The sequence below is a fragment of the Dasypus novemcinctus genome, chromosome 5 (assembly GCF_030445035.2).
Source record: "Dasypus novemcinctus isolate mDasNov1 chromosome 5, mDasNov1.1.hap2, whole genome shotgun sequence".
Lineage (NCBI taxonomy): Eukaryota > Metazoa > Chordata > Mammalia > Cingulata > Dasypodidae > Dasypus > Dasypus novemcinctus.
The window spans coordinates 73864213-73869430 of NC_080677.1; positions in this window are offsets into that span (position 1 = coordinate 73864213).

The following is a 5218-nucleotide window of genomic DNA, read 5'->3' on the forward strand; positions in this document are numbered from 1 at the left end:
ACGGTGAATTCAATAAACTGTAGAGTAGGTGTTGGAATTCCACTGAGATTCAGGGTCCAGCTGGCAGATGGACAGCCCAAATATTTTAGTCTCTTGGACATACACCTACGAACCCTAGTACTAATTATAGGTTCAAATAGAAGTGTCAGAAGAGCCATGTTTAGGGAAACCATAACTGAGCCCAACTCTAACATATAGGGGAGCACAAATTCCAAAGTAGGGCCTACTGGCAAGGCATCAAACTCCTGAGCTATCTACCCTGACTATAGTGTCTGGATTTCTCCAGAGCCCTCAGAAGCCTATCTAGGGAATTTTTAAAACAAGTTTTGTCTGAAGAAGAGCACACCCAAATGTTCAAAATTTATTATGCTTTAAACCATCTTATTTCATGTTTACTACGTCCCTTACAGAGAAACCAAATCACATAGTGCTAGACATGCAGTAAGTATTCAGGAATTGGGCAACAATGAGTGACATTTTATCCAATCAGTTGAATGTCTTAAAAGGGGAAGGGATTTCAGCATTCAGAGAGAATTTCCCAGCTTGTCTTTGAACAGCCAGTGTCACCCAGGAATTCATAAAGGACCTTCATTGGACTTTCATTGGATCCCCTGGTTTGCAACTTGAGGAATCTGGACTTGTGCAACCCCACGGTCACATGAGAGAATGCCCTGTATCACAATTAGCCCACTGCTTGCTTGATCAAATAATTGGGCACAATTACCTGGCCAATTTAACACATTAACCTAACCACCACAGCATGTTTATGCAACAAAATGGGTACAAACAAATGAAAGAGGCATAGATAATTATATAGTGCTCTAGACTCCTTCAAATCAAAGTGACCATGGTATTTGACATTTAAGTTCTGATATTTCTCTAGCCAAGATTCTACTGGGCAGTCCTTTTAAGTTTTGACAATGTAAAGCCAAAGAAAGATAAGGTAGTCTAATGCCTGAAATATTTGTTTATTAAAATTCTATTTTTAAAACATTTTTCAATGTCACTCTAATTATAATCTGACCAAGTAGGGGAGCAAACATCAAATGCACTCTTGCAAAAAAATAAATACACAAATATATACTTCTCAATATAATACCCAGAGCAAATCTGAAATTGTATTCTTAGAGCAGGTTGACAATAGCAATACAACATGACTACAATAGCATATCCAGTCCCACAACACAGTAAAATTTATTCCTCAGAAAAGGGTTATAGGTAATTTTCCAGAAACTCCTTTAACCTATTTTTGGTTGTATTTTGTGCTCCATTGTTTTTTGAATTAAGAAAATGTGTTCCAGTTTGACATAAAAATTAATGAATATCAAAGCTGGAAGCAAGCAGAGTTAATCTAGTTACAGAATCACTGAAACCAGAATATTGGGTTCAAATAAGGAATTAAAGACGTTAAAGAGTGTCGTTTAATATTACAAAATCATATTCCTTTACTTGGAAAACTAATTAAAGTGAATATGAAGCAATTTTGAAAGGTAATATATTGGACACTTACCCAAGCTTTTACCTCCACCTTTATAAATGAAAGATCTATATAATAAATACCTTTGATTACTTTATTGACTACGCCAAGTTCAGGTGGTACAAATTCACCTGATCTCAAACTGAAAGTTGTTTTATAGAAATCTTTTGTTTTCTAGACAGAGGGCAGTGTACTGTACCTCTTCAATAATGGTGCCCTTTTTATCTAGCAATAATTTCTTTAGAGTTAAAAACTGCTGTGAATATTAATTTGTGGTATATTTATCCACATATTTATAGTCTTACCCAAAGATAAATGTTTTACAAGTATGTTTATTAAGGGAAGAACAAGTTTGCTGTCAATAGTAACACTCCATAAATACCCCCAACTATTTGTTGAAAGGATGACTCAATTAAGAATTGAATTCAAGTGAAATTATTAAAACCAAAATTTATTTGTGCCAGGGTCAACCAAGCACATTAACTAGAGATAAATATGAATGGATTTTAAAGGCCTAGTCACTGACTGATATAGAATGCCTTGAAAGGTGAATAAATGTGATAAAACATATATAACGTCAGTCCTAAAATAGGAGACTATGGGGACGGAGTAGTTGGGAAGTTTGCCTCCTGACTGACAAAGCCTAGGCATTCAATGGCTACCTCAGACCTCTACATCTTTCTTATACTGCCCATTTCTTGGCCCATCTGCTCCAGAAAAATGTGTTTGCATATTAGTAATATTTAAAGTGCCCAGGTTTGGTGTTCTCATGACAATAAATGTGTACATCAAAAGTTCATTCAAAATTCACCCTTAATTTAACCTTTGGCTGTAAATATAAACCATTTATCTCTGCCTTACGGGTGGAAAAGAAAGTTCATTTATGCCAAGGCTACTCAACAGGCTCCCAAACCCAATCGTTTGTTTCTTAGGAAAACTGTTTTCTCTGTGACTACTGAGCATGAACTTGACGCTTCCTGGGTTCTGCCTGAAGAACTGCACTCTGTCCAGCTCTTCATACTCTGACATTCCTCTTCAGAGTCAGATTCCGGAGCTGCCTGTGCTCAGGAAACTTCCTTCTTCTGGTAAAAATTTTATCTCATGTGTGCCTTCATAATTTCTGTAATACTGTCCAATAATACTTAGAATCTTTTTTTGCATAAAAAAGAGTACTATCTGATACTTCGATTTGGAGTTTCCAGCTCATGAAATATAATCCTCTAATATTCTATGGATTTCAGAGCCATTACTAGTCACATATAGATGCTAATGGCTTAAATAAAGATAGATTAGCTTAACTAAAACAAAGTATTTTTATAAATAGTACAATTATAAATAGCAGTCTAATTAATTTAATGGTATTGACTTATTTGCTTAACATACGGGGATATAGTGAATGGATAGCAATATCCTCTTTAACAAAAAATACATGAACATTTTATTATACTGACTTTTCAGGGAAATTATGCCCTTTATAACCATAAAACTTCCATTTTACATAAAACTGGCCAATTACCCAATATTCCATTGCAATAAAACTATAAATAAGCTTTACAGCTATATTCCATGTTTGTGAATACATTCAGTGAAATCAAATAAAAACCAAATATTCCATTATACTTTGACTTTTTAAAAAAGATTTATTTTATTTACTTTTCTTTTGTCCGTTCCCCCACCTCCCCCAGATGGTTCTCTCATCTGCCTGCTCATTGTTTGCTCACCCCCTGCAGGAGGCAGGGGGAACAGAACCGGGACCTCCCACATGAGAGGCAAGTGCCCAACAGTTTAGCCACATCCACTCCCTGCAGGATGCAGCATCTGCGGGCTTATGGCATCTGCTTGTTGCCGCAGGGGCAGATTCTAGCTCATTGCAGTGGGGGTGGAGTCTAAACTCATTGCAGAGGGTGCAGTGCTAAGCTTGTTGCGGTGGGAGGCAGTGGGAGGCAGCTGTCTGCTTGTCTTCTTTTAGAAGGCACCGGGACCCAAAGCCAGGACCTCCCATTTGGTAGGCAGGCAGGCACTTAAGGGGTTGAGCCACATATGCTTCCCAACTTTGGTTTTTGATTACATGGATTCAGATGTCTTAGATTTGAATTTATGATCACATGCCCATGACAGCAGGCAGTAATGTATAATATACTATAGTGTAATTAGCCTATCACATGAGTATTATATCTTTCTTTGGCATAATGAAAATTGATACATTTCTGGCTAAGAAATCATCAGGAGAACAGTTTGTATTTTGCTGGTGAGGAAGTACCTTCAGAAAATAGACTCTGGAAAGTGAAAGTATTCTGCAGGCCTCATTATCATGTTAGGGGTATACAGGGAGGAATAAAGCATTTCAATGTGATTCAAAATTGATATCATGTTTCCAGAAAAATCGTATAAAATGCACATATGATTATGAGCACGAGTAAAGGGAAAATAAATGTTAATGAAATGAAGTACAAAAAAACTTGCACATTAAAAATTCAATGAAGTCAATAAAAAGCAACTAGATCAAATTTAGCAAAAATAAGACAAAAAGGAAGAAAGGGAAGGAAACTCAAAGTAAAATAAATAACATGAAGTAAAATAAAAGGAATAAAATCATATCTATTTTCACACTATAATGTGAAAAGACTGAATTACCCTCCTGTGCTGGTTTCAGTCTTTTGTAAACCCCAGAAAATCCTTAGAAGGATTGACCATAGCAGATCTCAGGGAAAAAGCAGGCCTAGAGGTGAAGGCAGGGACTGCAGAGCCACCACTGTGGCCTGCCCTGTGCCTCATCACCCTCAGCTGAACTTGGTGAGACGGCATCTCTCAATTATGCCTTGATCTGGACACTTCCATGGCATCAGGACTGTAAGCTTTTAATCTAAAAATTCCCTATTGTAAAAACAAGCCCATTTCTGATATATTGTTCCCAGCGGCTTTCAGCAAACTAAAACACCGACTAATATACAAAGATTGTCATTTTAGACTATCGAACAATAAACTCCCTAAAAGCAAGTGATATTCAAAGTTGAAAATGTTGAAATGGGCCAAAGATACTCTAACTTCAAAGAAAAAAAGTAGGAGCTGTAAGTTAATGTCAGACAAGGTGCAAGGTAGATATAAGGATAAAAGAAGAAAAGATTGTTATATTATATAATAAGAAATATAGCATTTGAGGTAACTTTCATAAACATGTTCACCAGACCACATAGTAGTCAAATATAAATTATCCAACATTTATCCAAATAGATAGTTGAAAACCATAGAGGAGATTAAAAATTCAATTAAAGTTCTACTATTAAAAAAATGGTTTAAACTGGTTAGATTAAAAACTAAGTGCAGTATAACTGCTAATAAAAATATATTTGTAGTATCATTTTAATTTACCAGACCACTTAATAATTGGAAAGATCCCCAATTTAACTTTGATGTAATAATCTGATAAAGATAAAAGCAGTATAAAAAGAAAAGCCTATGAACTAATTGCACTATTGATTATAGATGCAAACATTCTAAATATATTTTAGTAAATATCAGGGGAAATATTCAATTCATTGTAATGACAAAAACTAGGACACATCATCACATTTAGGATGTCATTGATTGTGCGAAACATCCTGACTTCAGGGATATTAAAATGTGAAAATAACATGCATCCTAGAATCAATGAAATGTGATCTAAAATGCTTAAAAATAAAGCTTTTAAAAAGACATAAGCCTTAAAATTAGAAAATATAAAATTTAACAGAATACTCAGGC